Source organism: Amblyraja radiata, chromosome 23 (assembly GCF_010909765.2).
Source record: "Amblyraja radiata isolate CabotCenter1 chromosome 23, sAmbRad1.1.pri, whole genome shotgun sequence".
NCBI lineage: Eukaryota > Metazoa > Chordata > Chondrichthyes > Rajiformes > Rajidae > Amblyraja > Amblyraja radiata.
The window spans coordinates 28,263,006-28,281,877 of NC_045978.1; the positions used below are offsets into that span (position 1 = coordinate 28,263,006).

Here is an 18,872-nt window from a genome sequence, read left to right on the forward strand (position 1 = left end):
CCCTCCTGAGATACGTCCAACCACAGTCGTGTCGTCCGCAAACTTGACGATGGTGTTGGTGGAGTGGGCGGGGGCACAATCGTGGGTGTAGAGGGCATAGAGGAGGGGCTCAACACACAGCCCTGTGGGGAGCCAGTGCTGAGTGTGATGGGGGTGGAGAGGTGATGGCCCAGGCTGACGGTCTGGGGGCGGTTAGACAGAAAGTCCTTGATCCAGAGGCAGATGGGTTGGGGAGTCCTAAATCCATGAGTTTAGTGAGCAGTCTGCTGGGGATGATGGTATTGAAGGCGGAGCTAAAGTCAATGAAAAAGCATCCTCACATAGCTCCCCTGGTGTTCGAGGTGGGTCAGTGCAGTGTGAAGAGCAGTGGCGATGGCATCCTCAGTGGACCTATTTGCTCTGTAGGCAAACTGGTGTGGATCGCAGGGGGGGAGGCTGGCTTTGATGTGCTGCTGGACCAGCCTCTCGAAACACTTCATGATGACTGGTGTGAGAGCGACCGGTCGGTTGTCGTTAAGGCCGCTGATAACAGGCTTTTTTGGTAGGGATGATTGTGGCAGACTTCAGGCATGGTGGGATGATGGATTTGGACAGGGACAGGTTGAAGATTTTCGTGAAGACCTCGGAGAGCTGGTCTGCACATTCCTTCAGAACCCTTCCTGTCACGCCATCCGGGCCGGCAGCCTTCCTCGGGTTCACCTCCCTGAGCACCCGCCTCACTTCATGCTCCTGCACAGTGAGGGTGTAGTTGTTGTTGTTAGGGGCTGGTGGGAGAAGGTGACGAATTCTTCTGGTTCTGCCTCGAAGCGAGCAAAGAAGCAGTTCAGCTCCTCTGCCAGTGAGGCGTCGCCGTCGGCCGGCGTGCTGTTGCTGGGCTTGTAGTTGGTGATTTTCTGGATGCCCTGCAACACCCGCCGTGGATTGTTGTTGTTAAGTGGTCCTCTATCTTCCTCTTGTGGGCCGCTTGGCATCCATGATGCCTTTCTTCAGGTTGGCTCTAGCAGCGCTGTACAGGGCTCTGTCGCCAGACCTGAAGGCGGTGTTTGCGGTCCTTGAGGAGAGTTTGGACCTCTTTTGTCATCCACGGCTTCTGGTTGGGGTACACCCGGATGAGTTTGTCGACGGTGACGTTGTCAACACAGTTCTGGATGTAAAAGAGTACCGTGGATGTGTACTCAAAGGCGTTGGAGGAATTGAGTGAAATCCAGGTTAGCCGAGAAGTGGTGTTGGGTAAATTGAATGGATTAAAGGCCGATAAATCCCTAGGGCCAGATAGGCTGCATCCCAGAGTACTTAAGGAAGTAGCTCCAGAAATAGTGGACGCATTAGTAATAATCTTTCAAAACTCTTTAGATTCTGGAGTAGTTCCTGAGGATTGGCGGGTAGCAAACGTAACCCCACTTTTTAAGAAGGGAGGGAGAGAGAAAACGGGAATTACAGACCAGTTAGTCTAACATCGGTAGTGGGGAAACTACTAGTCAGTTATTAAAGATGGGATAGCAGCACATTTGGAAAGTGGTGAAATCATTGGACAAAGTCAGCATGGATTTACAAAAGGTAAATCATGTCTGACGAATCTTATAGAATTTTCGAGGATGTAACTAGTAGCGTGGATAGGGGAGAACCAATGGATGTGGTGTATCTGGACTTCCAGAAGGCTTTCGACAAGGTCCCACATAAGAGATTAGTATACAAACTTAAAGCACACGGCATTGGGGGTTCAGTATTGAGTGTGGATAGAGAACTGGCTGGCAAACAGGAAGCAAAGAGTAGGAGTAAACGGGTCCTTTTCACAATGGCAGGCAGTGACTAGTGGGGTACCGCAAGGCTCGGTGCTGGGACCCCAGCTATTTACAATATATATTAATGATCTGGATGAGGGAATTGAAGGCAATATCTCCAAGTTTGCGGATGACACTAAGCTGGGGGGCAGTGTTAGCTGTGAGGAGGATGCTAGGAGACTGCAAGGTGACTTGGATAGGCTGGGTGAGTGGGCAAATGTTTGGCAGATGCAGTATAATGTGGATAAATGTGAGGTTATCCATTTTGGTAGCAAAAACAGGAAAGCAGACAATTATCTAAATGGTGGCCGACTAGGTAAGGGGAGATGCAGCGAGACCTGGGTGTCATGGTACACCAGTCGTTGAAAGTGGGCATGCAGGTGCAGCAGGCAGTGAAGAAAGCGAATGGTATGTTAGCTTTCATAGCAAAAGGATTTGAGTATAGGAGCAGGGAGGTTCTACTGCAGTTGTACAGGGTCTTGGTGAGACCACACCTGGAGTATTGCGTACAGTTTTGGTCTCCAAATCTGAGGAAGGACATTATTACCATAGAGGGAGTGCAGAGAAGGTTCACCAGACTGATTCCTGGGATGTCAGGACTGTCTTATGAAGAAAGACTGGATAGACTTGGTTTATACTCTCTAGAATTTAGGAGATTGAGAGGGGATCTTATAGAAACTTACTAAAATTCTTAAGGGGTTGGACAGGCTAGATGCAGGAAGATTGCTCCCGATGTTGGGGAAGTCCAGGACAAGGGGTCACAGCTTAAGGATAAGGGGGAAATCCTTTAAAACTGAGATGAGAAGAACATTTTTCACACAAAGAGTGGTGAATCTCTGGAACTCTCTGCCACAGAGGGTAGTCGAGGCCAGTTAATTGGCTATATTTAAGAGGGAGTTAGATGTGGCCCTTGTGGCTACGGGGATCAGAGGGTATGGAGAGAAGGCAGGTACGGGATACTGAGTTTGATGATCAGCCATGATCATATTGAATGGCGGTGCAGGCTCGAAGGGCCGAATGGCCTACTCCTGCACCTAATTTCTATGTTTCTATGTTTCTATGTTTACTCCTCCAAGTCCTGATTTCCAAAAATGTCCCAGTTTGTCCTTTCAAAGCAGTCCTGTAGCTGTGAGGAAGCTCCTTCAGGCCAAGTTTTAACAGCCCTGGTGGTGGGTTAAGCTTTTCTCCTGAGGGGGGTGTATGCTGGTGCTAAGTGAATGGATAGGTGATCCGACTGGCCTAAGTGTGGTAGTGGTGTGGCTCTAAACCCCTTCTTGATATTTGAGTAGGCCTTGTCTAATGTATTTTCTCCCCTGGTTGCACATTTGATGTGTTGTTCAAACTTGGGGAGAACTGATTTTAAGTCTGCATAATTGAAATCACCAGCTATGATATGGGCTGCTTTGGGGTAGGTGTTCTCTTGTTTGCTGATAGCGCTATGGAGGTAGCCTAGGGCTATGCTAGCATTAGCATCCGGTGGGATATACACAGCTGTAACTATGACCACGGTAAACTCACGTGGAAGGTAGAAAGACCTGCATCTAACTATCAGGTACTCCAAATCAGCAGAACAGTGTCTGTCTATGATTGTGGTATTTGTGCACCAGTTGGTGTGAACATAGATGCATAACCCCCCTCCTTTGCTCTTACCGGAGTCTTTGTTTCTATCTCGCCTAATGCAATTATTTTTCAGTTCCTCTGTCTCTCCAGTCTAGATCCTCTGTCCTCTAGTACATCTGGGAGATTGTTTGTGTCTTCCTTAGTGACCTATTATTTTTTTTTCCTTCCCAAATGACTCTTGCACACCATACCCTAAACCAAGTCCTCTCTTGTTATCCAACATGGCAGATAGTCAGTCCATCAATCTGGTCAACTATAAGTAAGAAATCAAAGAGAAAAGTAAATTGAAGCCTGTTCTTAAATTCCCAGCTCTTGGGGATTCCCCAGTGTATCAATGTTACCTATTTCCTCATAGTTTCCCATGGGCAGCTAAGAACTTGAACAAATACCAGCTGATTGTTTCTAAGAAGTGATACATGTTTGACTAGTTGACTACTTTGAGATGTTTAGTAGCATAGTGGATAAGGGAGCATCTATGGATTGATTGAAAGATACTGCATGGGAACGGCCCTTTTGTCTGTACTGACCTGTTCACATTAGTTCTACATAATCCCACTTTCACATCCACTCCCTACACACTAAGGGAAATTTACCGAGGCCAATTAACCTACAAACCCACATGCCTTTGGGATGTGGGAGGAAACCGGAGCATCAGGAGGAAACTCATGCAGGTCACAGTGAGTACGTGCAAACTCCACACGGACAGCATCCGAGGTCTCTGCTGCTATGTGCCGCCTTGTTAAGTCATAAGAAACTATAAGCAAAAAAGAGAATGTGCTGAATTGATTATTCAAAGGTGAGGAAATTTTCCATAACCTCGATCAGATGTCCATATGAAGTGGTGAGTCAAGTGAGACTCACTTTTAATCCATTGCTTTGCCTCCCTCCTAGACATTGCTTTGATTCTTTCCAATGTCCCAAGATTTAGTTCATATCAGAACATTCTTATCTGCTTTCAACATGCTCAGCAGCAGAGGAAAGTTCAGCTGTAAAGCTGTCTCAGGTATGCTCCCATGTCGACACTAACCAGGTGTCACAGGGTCAGCGTGACCCCACTTCACACAGCTACATTTCATGTTGACCAGGCTTCTTTGTTTCCAATCCTTCTATTTAATTCTTTCTCTCAACTATCAGCAAGACTATGGGATAGGTGCATCAAGACAGAAGTTAGCTAATTACAGGAGGGAAGAAGGATCATCATGATATGTTGAAGATAGATATAAAATGCTGGAATTACTCAGCGGGACAGGCAGCATCTCTGGAGAAAAGGAATAGGTGACGTTTCGGGTCGAGACCCTTCTTCAGTCTGATGTCAGGGGAGTAGTCGGTACAGAGATAAAATGTAGTCGGAAACAGTAAGACTGGTAGGAGAACTGGGAAGGGGGAGGGGATGGAGTGAGAGGGAAAGCAAGGGCTACTTGAAGTTAGAGAAGTCAATGTTCATACCACCCAAGCAAAATATGAGGTGCTGTTCCTCCAATTTCCAGTAAGCTACCCAAGCGAAATATGAGGTGCTGTTCCTCCAATTTGCGCTGGGCCTCACTCTGACAATGCCAAGGACAGAAAGGTCAGTGTGGGAATGGGAGGGGGTTAAATTGTTGAGCAACCGGGAGATCGGGTAGGTTTAGGCGGACTGAGCGGGAATGTTCAGCGGAGTTGCGGAGGGAACGGTCTCTGCAGAAAGCAGAAAGGGGTGGAGATGGGAAAATGTGGCTAGTAGTGGGATCCCGATATGTTGTCATCATGATATGTTGCCAGGAAGAAATGACGTAAATAGCTTTGAACAAGTTTTCATGGATTATAAACATTGGCATGCCATAAACTCTAATTGGGCGATATTCTGGCAGTACTTTTACTCCTGTCTATCATTACAAAGTGTCAAATGAAATCAGTAGCAATCACTTTTTAGCTGATTGCATCACTGTGAAATCTTCTGCCGAAGCATATTTCCAAGGCAGTATCAAAACAAAATGAACCCTGCAAACAATCTGGATAAACAGTTGAGTAGCTACTGTAGCGATTTAGCTGACTTTGTGGTCACAATATTAAACTTTGTTTTTCAGCAGGCAACTGAGGCTCCTCTGGATTGCAAAGAATCCTTAAGATGAATATGCAGTTGAGATTCTGGTTGTCCAACACGAGGAGGGGTGCATGGGAAAACGTGGAATTTTCCTTGCAGATAAATGTTACAGCAAAATAATTTGGACTGTAAAATGGACAGGGCATTGTCAATAACAATTTGTTTACCTTTCCCAGTGAGCCAGCAGAAACATTCTGGTGCTATAGACCCTGCCAGGAAATCATCGACCTGTTCATCTTCAGGATTTATTCTACAAACCCAGGTGGCTTCCTCACCATTCATGAAAAATGACTTTCCCCATACGCTTGTCCTATGCCCATCTTTACTGGCTTTTCTCCTATTTCCTCGGAGGATTTCATTATCCTCCAAAAAAAGGTTTCACTACTATACGTGACAAAATTAAACTGAACTAAACTGCAATCAGCTGGGTAGTTGAACCATTATGTTGCTGACTGAAGGTAGACACAAAATGCTGGAGTAACTCAACAGGGCAGGCAGCGTCTCTGGAGAGAAGGAATGGGTGACGTTTTGGGTGGAGACCCTTCTTCCGACTGAAGAAGGGTCTCGACCCGAAACGTCACCCATTCTTCAGTCTGAAGAAGGGTCTCCACCCAAAACGTCACCCATTCCTTCTCTCCAGAGATGCTGCCTGTTCCGCTGAGTTACTCCAGCTTTTTGTGTCTACCTTTGATTTAAATCAGCATCTGTAGTTCTTTCCTACACATGCTGCTGACTGATGTTGTTTAGATGTTAAGGGAATCAACGGATATACGGATGTGATGCTGAAATGAAAGAGCAGTCATGATGCCACACAATAGAATATGTGAATGTAGTACTCTGTAAACAATCTGATTCTTTTATCCAGGTACGTTCAGAATTGCTACATTTGATTCTTTTCTGTTGTGCTGCTTGCAACATGTCGCCACAGACAGGTGCCATCTTAATTTCCATGTGCTGGAAATGCACCCCTTGATTTTCCTGTCACACTTACACCATCATTTTCTTTAACATCGTCCCTAAGACTTAGACGGCCAAAAAAAAAAACCAGAGCCACACGTTGGCCACAAACCCCCACCCCACCGCTCTGTCAGTCAATAAGATCTTAGTTAATTTAAACCTGGCTACATTTTGAATTTCCTGCCAGTTTTTCATGACCCCCATCCCCCCTACTTTTCAAAAATAAGTTTATTTTAGACTTGAATATATTGTGTGATTCTACTTCCATAAGTCTGCAGTGAAGTTCAAAGATTCCCAAACTTATGGGGAGAAGTTTCTCATCCTCATCTTAAGTTGTTGATTCTTTATTTTGAAACTTCATTGCTCAGTTATAGATAATCCACAAGAGAAAACATCACATCAGCATCTAGCACACACACAATTTGCCTTTCTTTGCCTCTTCTAATTCCATCTCTACAAATGCCCCTTAGGGTGTTTTCTGTGTTTAAAAGGCTTATAAATACATTCAAGACATTGACAGTGTATTGCAATAATGCATTTTGTTACAACAAATATCTTCTATTTCTAAGGAGCCACGGGGAACTGCAGGTGCTGATTAACAAAAAAGACAAAGTGCTGGAGTAATTCAGCAAATCAGGCAGCATCTCTGGAGGACATAGATAGGTGAAATTTTGGTTCGGGGCCTTCGATGGTATAAACATTGAATTATCTGATCTACTAAGCTACAAGCAACACCTACCCCCTCCTCCTTCTCCCAAATCTTCCTTATGCCCTATCTAGATTCACAGCCATTTTTCCCCTTTTCCCTCTGCAGTCCTCTTCCACCTATATTCCTTCCACTTAGTTTCACAAATTGCATCCCTTCCAACCTTATCTCTTTATCTCACCACACGTCCTTATCTCACATTTCTGGCCTTTGACCAAGCAACTGCCAATCAACCCCCCCATTCTCTCTCCCCCTCCCTCCTCTCACACACACACACCCTCACCTGTAACCTGCTATCACTTGCCAGACTTTCCTGCATCCACCTCTTTTCTGGCTCCCCCCCCTCCTCCCCCTCCTCCTCCCCCAATCAGTTTGAAGAAGGGTCTCCACCCGTCATCTATCCATGTTCTCCAGAAATGCTGTCTTATCCGCTGAGATACCCTGGCCCTTTGTGTATTTTCCTCCATTTCTAATAGTTACATTACTGGATAAAAGTTTCCTTTCACTCACAACTCTGTGTTGTTGATATTATTTTTAAAGAGCCAAAAACATCACAGTTATTTGACTAACACAGCAAAAAAAAAAAATGTTGTCCACAAAATGCAGTTCTTGACATTCTTTTCTTCAGTGACAAGGACAGCTTGCAAACTAAATCTGTTAAAATGAGCTGAAACATTCCTAGCTGTTTTAGAATTGAACAGCAGTTTGATCAGTCGACTTCTTCGATATCTTTGCTTTCTGTTTCTGAAACCGAGCCAAGCTTTGAATTTAAATTATTTTCAGAGAATGGTTTCTGTCTGCAAATGCTGTGCAGAAGAAACCATTCAGGAAGTGCATGAGCCAATCAGCCTCAATTTTATATGCTGGTAAAGAAGGCCGTCCAATTGCATTGGAGGTACTTTGCAGACTGACAGATCATCAAGCTTGTGTGCCAAGCCCTTCTCTGACTACTGAGTTACTGTCCACCATGTTTTTTTAAGTATTGACTTAACCCTGTGTTTCAGTACTATGCAACCCCAGAGGTAAGTTGTAAATAGTTTATTCTGTGTACTTTTAAAGTGTTAAAGTCTGTTTCCATTTACTTTTGTGGCCTGACTGCTGTAAAAACCAGCAATCCAAGCAGTTTCAGTAGTTACAATGGCAGTGTTTTTACTTTTTGTTCCCTTGGTCACATGTTAGTGCCATCTTGCTAAGCACTGACTCTGCTTAAAGTGCAATCATCTGGGTTTTTACAAATATTCCTGAAGAAGGGAGAATTGGCTTTAGTCTCACAAGAGTTTTTGATCCTCAGATCAAACTGAAGTGGCCTTTTCTTTAACAGAAGGTCCTTGCCCTATTGTGTAGCAGAGTCACATGCCTGATGGTGGGCAAATAGAAGAAGCAGCACAGGAGCAGGCTTCTGCCCTGCAGGGAATCAAGGCAGGCTGGTAAGAGTTAGTTTGAATTACAGGCAAGATCACCATCGTCACCCACCAGGTAGGATACAGATTGCTGCTATGCTTAAAATTAGATCTGTTTCTATAGTTTAGTATATCTCTTTTTAGTGTCAAGACAAAATGGCAATAACATTGGGGGGAAGTTTAGGTAGCATAGAAAGGAACATATGCTCTGAAATTTAGAAATCATACCTGAGGTAGATGTGATATCTACAGCCCAGAACCAGACTGCTTTAAGATATTGCCTGCATGTGATATTGAATGCCTTTGTGCAAGAAAGGCTGACGTGCTGAGTCACATACATGTGCATTCAGAAGCTCATGAATGAACTGCTTAAAAATATGAACATGATTAATTTGTGCGCGTAATGGCACAGAATCATTTTGTTTGGGAATATTTGATGCTCCACAATCCGTCAATCAAATTGTGCATTACTGCACCAATTTTTTTAAATGTTAATGGTAAGAGGATTTTAATCTTGCAGGTTCATATGGTTTTCTCCCTGATTGGGAAGTTCCAGCATAAACATCTACCCTACATGTCATCATTATTTCTTCCTCCTGAGCACTTTTCTGTTTGTTCCTAATCAAGCTTGCATTCTTGTGGAATGGGATTCATATTATAGGTATTCAGATGGAAAGATTACTAGTGCAATGAGGTTATAATGTTGTTCTTCTTTTTATATTTTCAATATGCTTTATTTTGTTCTCCAATGATATTCGCATTATATCGTGCCTTTCACAATATCCCAAAGCCTTCTACAGATAGCAAGAAGATTTGAGATGTGGCAAGATAGACACAAAATGCTGGAATAACTCAGGCAGCATCTCTGAAGTGAAGGAATGGGTGACGTTTTGGGTCGAGACCCTTCTCACCCATTCCTTCTCTCCAGGGATGCTGCCCGTCCCGCTGAATTACTCCAGCATTTTGGGTCTATCTTTGGTGTAAACCTGGATCTGCAGTTCTGTCCTACCCATTTGAAGTATGGTAATGTGCAACAACAAATTCACCCTTAAGTTCCCATCAACATGATTATGTTGGTGTCCTGATGATGTGCTATTGTTTAGTTTGAAAGATATTTTCCAAGTTACTGAGGATAACCCCACGTCTTCTAAATAGTACATCTACCTAAAAAAAGGATGGGCTCTCAAAGATGTCACTACTCTATGTGAAAAACATCCTTTACTGCATTTGAATGTCACCACATTTCCTGGAGTGGTGTATGAATTTGATTAGAGATGCAGCATGGATACAGGTCCTTTAGCCCACAGAATCCACACTGATCACACTAGTTCTATGTTAATTCCACTTTCCTATCCACTCCCTACACACTAGGGGCAATTTTACAGAGGCTGAATTAACCTACAAACCCGCATGTCTTTGGGATGTGGTAGGAAACTGGGGCACCGGGGAGGAAACCCACACGGTCACAGGACCAATGTGCAAACTCCACACAGACAGCACCTGAGGGCAGGATCGCACCCAGGTCTCTGGCATTGTGAAGAGCATCTCGTCCAGCTGTGCCATTGTTCTGCCCAATTCAGAAACTTCTAAATCAGAAGTGAGATTGTGCACAAGCTGTGCCATAATGAACACTGAATCTGATTCAAATTCGGAAAGCCTGTGAAGATAAGGAATTAAGCTACCCCTGACAGTGATGTGCAAGTATGCATGCCTACTGCAACAAAATACATCTGCATTTTATATTCATCTTCCACTTACAATTTTTAATTAACTGCATCAAAATAATAATTGAAGCTTGTTTTTAAGAATACCTTATGATACAGAATTATAATACCTTTTTTTTATACCACAAATATGAAAGACCTTGTTATTTATTTACCCTGTCCTTTGCTTTAACTGCACAGGCTAACGTCATTACGAATTGAAAGTTGAGATGCTCAAGAAGATCATACTAATGACTTCACTCTTTTTTTTCTCTTGCTGCTTTCTCCTCCCCCCCCCCCCCCCCCCCCCCCCCCCCCCCCCCCCCCCCCCCGGCCCTCGGGTGATGGGGGATGGGCACGGGTGGGAAGATTTTCAAATGTTTGTCCCAGAAGTGGTACAGCTGCAGTCTGAAAAACCCGCGTCGGAAATCATGGAGAGTACCACGTAGCTGTCAGCTCCATGGCTTTTTGCAGCTGATGTGCACTGCGCTTCCAGCCTCCTTTTATTTTAAATTGCATATTTACTGGGCAAGATTTGAAGGATTTCACTTATTTTACAGTGTAATGTTGGAAGGAAGGAAGATACTGCAGCTGATTACCGATTGAGTGGATAATGGTAAAATTGTTTCACGTAAATTTGCCTGCTCCATTCTTTCCATTTGTCAGTTAAAAATATGCGCTTTATCATTTGATTTTATAACTCATTACAAATTAGGTTAGTAACTGGGGAACTGGCCCAACCACTCTTTATTTGCCACTGCCTGGTATTGTACGTTTCTTCAATCCTAACAATGGTGTGCACAAAGGAAGTATCTTTTTTGAGCCACGTCAGGCTATGACTTGATTTGTGGTAAGTCAAAATACTGTGAGTTACATTTATAAAACTGTTTTGCACAATACTGATGATTAATAAATAAATAAGGGGCAAAGAAGATTTATATTTGTTTGGTTGACCTATGCAGAATGCACAAAAAAATTAAACTTTCCTCTTTACCACATAATTCACTTTATTAATCACATTTGCACACTAGTGATGTTTAATGAAGAATTAAGTAAAAGTAAAGATATTTTTGTGGTTGACCAATGCACAATGAAAGGGCGGCACAGTGGCGCAGCTGGTAGTTGCTGCCTCACAGCGACAGACACCAGTTTTGATCCTAACCTCGAGGGCTGTCGATGTGGAGTTTGCACATTCTCCTCATGACCACGTGGTTTTCCTCCAGGTTCTCCGGTTTCCTGACGTCTCAAAGATGTACGGGTTTGTAGGTCAATTGGACTCTGTAAAAAAAATGTCCCTAATGTGTAGGGAATGGATGCAAAAGTGGAATAACAGAATGATCTGTTTCTGTGCTCTATCTCTAAACTGTCCTGCCCCCACTACTTTCCCCTCCCCCCACCACAATCAGTCTGAAGAAAAGTGCCGACCTGAATCACTGCCTGTCCATGTTACCCAGCGATACTGCCTGACATGCTGAGTTATTCCAGCACTTTGTGTCTTTTTTTTGTTGTAAACCAGCATATGTCTAAACTAAACAATGCATGTTTCACTTTCTTTCTCTTTGTTCTTCACTGCTCATTGACCAAATGCATGTGCAGATTGAGATGGAGTTGGCCCACTGAGTCCGGAAGGATCTGGTAAATTCTGTTCCTGATGTTTGCTGTGGTAATCAATGTCAGTTGGACAGCAGTGAAGCATTAAATTCATCTTAGACCCAGAACCTGAATGCTATCCAGAAACCAGAATTGGATTATAGCAAGTGGTACAGTGGCGCAGCAGTAAAGTTGCTGCCTTGCAGCGCTTACAGTGCCAGAGACAGACACAAATGATGGTTTGTCATCTGATTGACTATCATAACTATCCATTCTCTTTGATGTGTCTTGGTGACCCAGTGCTACTTATCTGTCAGCCAGTTGTGCGTATTAGTCCATGGATGGTTCCATTCGTCTCTCTCTTGCTGTAGTCACCTCCAATGTTCTATCTTCACACTCCTGCATTGTAACATCTGAACCTCCTTAAGACTTAATGACGTTTCGGGTTGACACCCTTCTTTAAACCTCGACCTGAAACGTCACCCATTCCTTCTCTCCAGAGATGCTGCCTGTCCCGCTGAGTTATTCCAGCATTTTGTGTCTACCTTTGATTTAAACCAGCATCTGCAGTTCTTTTCTACACACTCCTTGAGAAATAATCCTTAGCTACTTTCTTTTCCTCCTCTTCTGAAAAGGCATTGGGCTCAATGTGTATGTTGGTAACAGTTGGGCCAACTAAATCTCTCAATCCTGCAATGTTTCTGATTTATCTTGCTTTTAGTTTGATGTCCACTCCTGAAGAAGTGGAAATTTTGTCCCAATTATTTTGACGATCAAAGTTGTAAGTGACTCCATCTCTTGCTGGTCACTGTGAGGCGAAACCAATTTACTTAAGTTATCCTCTCAGTAATCAAAAGGATCTGCTTGCACCTCCATCTGTCCCTGGTCATCTACTGATGGAATCCTGAATCATGTTTTTGCTACCTGCAGACTTGTTAACTTAAATTGTTTCATAGAAACATAGAAAATAGGTGGAGGAGGAGGCCATTCGGCCCTTCGGCCCTTCGAGCCAGCACCACCATTCATTGTGATCATGGCTGATCATCCCCTATCAATAACCCGTGCCTGCCTTCTCCCAATTCCCTTGACTCCACTAGCCCCTAGAGCTCTATCTAACTATCTCTTAAATCCATTTCCATAGCTTCAGCTTCGTAAGCTTGTTTAAGTACATTGCCTATGTTCTAACTGGCATCAAATCCCACTTAGCGAGCAGTACACAGCTCACAATTGTATTGGTCGTGGTCCACCAATACACTCATTCTCAAAATCCTTATATTTGCAATCTCTCAACAGTTTTACTCTTCATCCTTGTAACATTAGCCAGGCCTAAAACCCTCCGCGATCTTTGCTGATGCAGCTTTGGTTCTTTTGCAACTCTGATTTTGACCCATGGCATCATGAATTCAGATTTCTGGACGCTATTTTCCTAAATTTCCTTTCTTACATTTGTCCTCTCTGTCTTTGACTGTCTCTCACATCGACCATATTAAACCCTATGTTTGAATTAATAAAAAATCTCCTTGGGTGGATTTGTCATATTTTGATTTTACGATGTTAAAGCTGCTTTGTGAACCCGTATTCATCCTCTTGCAACAGTACTGACCTCCCAGATTACACATTTTAGAGATTTTCTTTGTGTGACTGGCTGATCTTTAGTGGCAGCTTTGTGTCTTTAGCTTTGACTCCATTCTGTTTCTACAGCCTTGACATTCTCACCAGTGTTCAGCTGAACTCTTTCTTATCAAGATGCATGTTTTTCAACACTGGAATTTTGCCCCTTATATTTCTACCTTTTAATGTTTATGGTATTCTTTATGTCCTTATTCCGTTCATGATATTCCCCCCCCCCCCCCCCCCCTAAATGCTGCCATTGTTTGCATCCTTGCCGGTATCCTTTACAGTGATTGATTTTAATTCATGAGATGTAGGTACTGCAGTTAAGGCCAATATTTATTACCCATCTCAAATTGCCTGTGAGAACTACAATACTTGTGCTGAAGGTATTTACGTGGTGCAATTGCATTGGGTGTTTTGTGACTTTTTTTTAACTGAGCATCCACAGTAGATTGATAATACGTCACCCAACCCTGAATGGAAACATAGAAACATAGAAAATAGGTGCAGGAGGAGGCCATTCGGCCCTTCGAGCCAGCACCGCCATTCATTGTGATCATGGCTGATCGTCCCCTATCAATAACCCGTGCCTGCCTTCTCCCCATATCCCTTGACTCCACTAGACCCCAGAGCTCTATCTAACTCTCTCTTAAATCTTTAAATGGAGGGTTGACTTGCTGGGAGAGCTGGCTGTTTGCATGTATCTGCTGTCCTGAACTACTACTTCTTTTTGTGTTCATCTTCCATGTTTCAAATGTTGACATCGCTGTCATCGTCTGTCCTGAAAAGGACGCAAGCATCCGACTACAATCAGTAGGAGCCATCAAGTTGCAATAGATGACGGTGGTAGCAGAATTAGCTCGGAATACTTCCAGTTTCCAGCCCCGTGACGTGGACGCTTCTGCGATGGGGCCTGCCCTAGACTATCTAGGTGGTAGAGATCACAGCTTTAGGATGTCTGTGGAGTAGGGTTACTAAATGTCCAGTATTAGCTGGGACATCCCGTTTTTTGGGCTAAATTGCTTTGTCTCGTAGGGGACCGCCCTTGTCTCGTATTTGACTGCTACTACTCGGGTCGAGGGGACGGGTCGGAGCACCGCGTCCTGCGCCACCCCACCCGTCCCGACGTAGTGCAGCCCATGGAGTGCAGCAGCAGTGCCTCGCCCATGGCCCCCTCGGCAGCCCGACCAGCTGTCCGACCTTTGGACCTTTGCTTACCGCCGACATCACCACCCCTCCTTCTCCTGGCTGATCATCGGTTTATGAGTTGGATGGGGTGCTGGACTTTGCACGCGACGTCACACGGGCCAAAACTCCTCAGCTGGCAGGCCGGCTGGGCTTTGTGTGCAGTCCAGCACCCGGGCTAACTCATCATTCACCCAGCCACAGCCAAGTCGGTCAACGAATTGCCGTTAGGAATTTGTCCCGTATTTTGTTCTTTTGTCCCTTATTTGGGAGTGAGAAAGTTGGCAACCCTACTGTGGAGGAAGCTTTAGTGAGTTGTTGCAATGGATCCAATAGATGGAGTTGTACAGTAGCCACAGTGTAAGATAGTAAAATTGAATGAATTTGCAAGATAGTGTGTGAGGTTCTAATCAAGTAGTTCACTGTTGTCCTCGTGGCACTGTTGAACTTCTCCTGTATTGTTAGAGCACAATCATCCAGGTAATTGGAGTGTATGTCAACCCCACTTCTAAATTGTACTTTTTAGATGATAGAAAGATATTGACAAGTCAGGAGGTAAGTCACTGACTTAAACTGTACAGTTAATCTAAAATCCAACATGAAATGCATGCTAAGGTTATTTCCCATGCATTCATTGCTCATATTTATTGGTCACTATGATGATTGCAACTATCAGACTCTCAACCCCACTGCTACTTTCTTCAAATCCTTTCAATCCTGTTCTGGATTATATTCCCATTCTGTGCCTCACTTGTTGATGTGGGTCATCCAGTTCTGTAATCGCATGAGATGCCAGCAGTCTGCTGATTCTGGCATTTTGATCATTCCTGAACTTAAAACATTCCACAAATGGTGGACATGACTTCAATTGTCTAGATCTGTAGTTTCCTCCTTGCCTCTCAAGTGTCCTTTTTGACGTGCTCCTAAAAACCTGTCTCTGTTGCAAAGGTTTTGGTCATCAGTTCTCGTCATTATTTTTGTGGCTTTGGGTTAACTTTTATTTCATAACATTCTTAAGAAGATGATTAAAGTAACCGCACAAATATAAATTATTCATATTGATTTTGATAATGATGATCCCTCTTATACCTTGAGTTTAACTTCAGACTCTTGGTGCTGTTTCTCCTAAATCTACACTGCTATCTTTGTCCACAGTATTACAGGCTTCTTTAAATATTTGTGCTCTTAGTTGTATTGAAATAACTTCCTGTTACACCTCGCCTCCAGCTGTCTCTCCTCAAAAAATGTCTGCAACACGTTAGTGTTTTAAAGTTCTTATTTTGTAAATTTTCAAAGTGTTAGATTTGTAGCATTTATGTTAACTTCAAATGTGTACGCAGAATTTAATGTAGCTCCCAAGTAGCAAGAAAACTTTCCTGGTCTGTGACAATGCTGCAAACGTGTTTGATTTATGGTTGTGATCTAACAGCAAGTTTGCCTGCTGACTAACATGTATTACTGACGGTGTACATGACTAAAAAAAAAACTTGAATGGCCTTAATTGCACCAGCTAGATCAGGAAGTAGTGTTACTGTACATTTTGCGTTTTTATATGCCATACACTGTAGGAGGAAAAGAGGTCATGAGGTGTTGCGCATTATTAAGTCTTTGTTTGTCAGAGTGATTCGAAGGCAAGACAATGAGTGCGTGCTCTCTGGCAATGTGTGTTCATTGTAACGCTAGCTGAATTCAAGTGGGATCTGTGCAGGCAGTCAGCAGTACAAGGTGGGGGAGGGAGTGAGGAAATAAACTAAATTGAACATCCAAAAGCACCAAATTGAGTTTTAAAACTATTGTACAAAATGGCCACCCTTTTTCTCTTTCCTCAAAAGGAAAATAACAGAAATGTGGTTCAAAAATCTACTGAGGGCCTAAAGAGATGACAGATCAGACAGAGAATTAGTAATTCTTTCTTAGTCAGATGACCTGATGTTTTCCTTAAACCATCTGTCTCATGAGTAAGCTTTATTTTTGTGCAAACGGCGATTGTCAATTGGAATCTGTTTGGACGTTGGAATGATTACTAACTGAGAAGATTGTTTTAATACACGACATATCAGTTTATTGCTACATTCAGATATTCATCCTCAATACAAGGCCTGAATCTCGTATAAATATAAATATTTTGTCAAACTTAGTTTAAAATGTAGCAGCTGGCATCATACATACTCGAGTTATTCTCTGCATGACAACCCCTATACTCCAAAAATGCACAGGGTATGGCCTTTACAGTTCCTGTACCTGGGGAATTGCATGCATTCGCAGGACCTACCTAGATCTTCTTTTGTCAGTATTTTCAGCACAGTACAAACATGGCTGTGCCAAAAGGGCCTACATGCAAGAACAGGACCATCATAATTGTGGAAACCGTATCAACGCTATGCCATGAATGACTGAACATGGCTTTATTTGTGTTTTTTTTTGGCAGGCTTAAATTTTCCTCTCACTCCCCTAAAGTCTCTGTGCATCTGTCTGCCAGTCAGCTGCACATATACTTTGCTGTTTCTTATAATCTAGGCTGCAATGCAGAAAGATGCTGTCTGTAACAAGGTAGCAGCCGCTGTACTGCTTTTCACTGCAAACCAATCCTGTCTCACCGTGCAGCATTTAGCCAATAGCTGTGCAGAATATGTTAAAGATTGACAATCGCAGTAGCTGGACTCAGAAAGGCCTTCTGGAAATTTCCTCCATCTTTGTTCCACCAACAACAAGGTAATTTCAGCCAAGCTGAAGAACTTTATATATTTTTAACAGTTAAAAGGTGTGATACTCTGTCATTTATGTAACATACACGACACGGCTAAAAATGAGCAATTTTTTCTGTTTTGTTAACAGTTTATATTTGGTGTTGATGGGATATGCTGTACAAACTGTGAGACAAGAACAGACAGCCCAGTGCATTGACTCCTTATGCCCAGAACCCTCTTGGGATGTGCACTCAGCTCAATTCTACATAATATTGTTGTAAATGCTGTAGCAGAGACCAAAAGCAAAATTGTTTTAAATTGATTAAAATAATGATGTAATTCAGTGTCTAGGAAAAGCAGATGTCATGCCCAAGGTAAAAAGCTGGTTCAAACCAGTTTGAACAAGTCTCCCATATCTGTATCTACAATAGAGCTGCTTTCTCTGTAAATATTTCAAGGCCATAAACATCTTTTCAGTTGTATTTTAAGATTTGGGGCTATATTTGTTAAGCTGTACAGAACCAAATACATTTTACTTGCCTTCAGTTTACAGCCAAAGATATTTTCCTTTAAGGTTCTAACTGGCTTTTAATACCAGTGAAACGTTCTTTTGACTTTGTTTATGTTCTGTGCTAAATATTTCCTGGATTAAGTGTTGGCTACATGCAGTTTAGTGGTTGTTTTGCAGTGCAATCTGATACAGTTGTTATCTTTTGATTTAATAAATGTAATTGTATCTTAAATCGTTCTGTGGTACAGGTTTGCAGGCTTGACAATTGCTGAAGTGATTATGGAGGGTGCCACCATTTTAGGCACAGATAGGAACAGACTGTGTGCCAGGCTCCATTTTTAGACTGCATATTGTAAACATTGTGCACTGAGGGCAAGTAAATGGTTGATAATGGTACATGCAAAGCAGCTCAGTTAATCACTGCTAACATGATTTCTGTTTTTATATTTAATAAGCAAATACATCCAGTGCAAAAATATTTTGATGGCAATCTGCTGATGCATGGTTATTCACTACCTCTAAAACCAAGGGACAATTGGCTTATGAATTGGGACTTTTTTTAATGGTTATGTGGTATAAGAAGTGCTGGGTAGACACAATGTGCATCAAGACCCTTCTTTCCTGTTGAAATATTTCACAATTAAACCATAAATGCATTTTCCCATTTGAGTTAGTTTGGACAGATAAGATATTAAAGGTATGACTATCATGCAGTAAATGTTCATTGATCCTTATCATATACTCCTTTGCTGATTGCATGATGCTGTTAATATTAATTTGCTTACATTCAAAGTATGTAATGTGAATATAGACCTTTGCTCAGTATGACTGCACAAGGAAGTCATTTTGTGGCCAATACATCATTGCAGGTTTTCTGTTTCATTCAAAATAACACGTAATGTATAGTCAGAGAAAAAATAAAAAGATCAGACCTACAGATTTGAGGTTCTGTTAATTTGCCTAATACGCCTACCACTAACCATTCACTGTGGGGAGCAGAATATACCTTTGAGGGAATACTGTGAGTTGACTTGATCT

At 42.7% G+C, this 18,872-nt stretch overlaps 1 pseudogene; it reads left to right on the forward strand.

The window, feature by feature from the left end:
* The first annotated feature begins 16,532 nt into the window (after positions 1–16,532).
* LOC116986071 overlaps positions 16,533–18,872 on the forward strand; it is a 32,411-nt pseudogene continuing 30,071 nt past the window's right edge.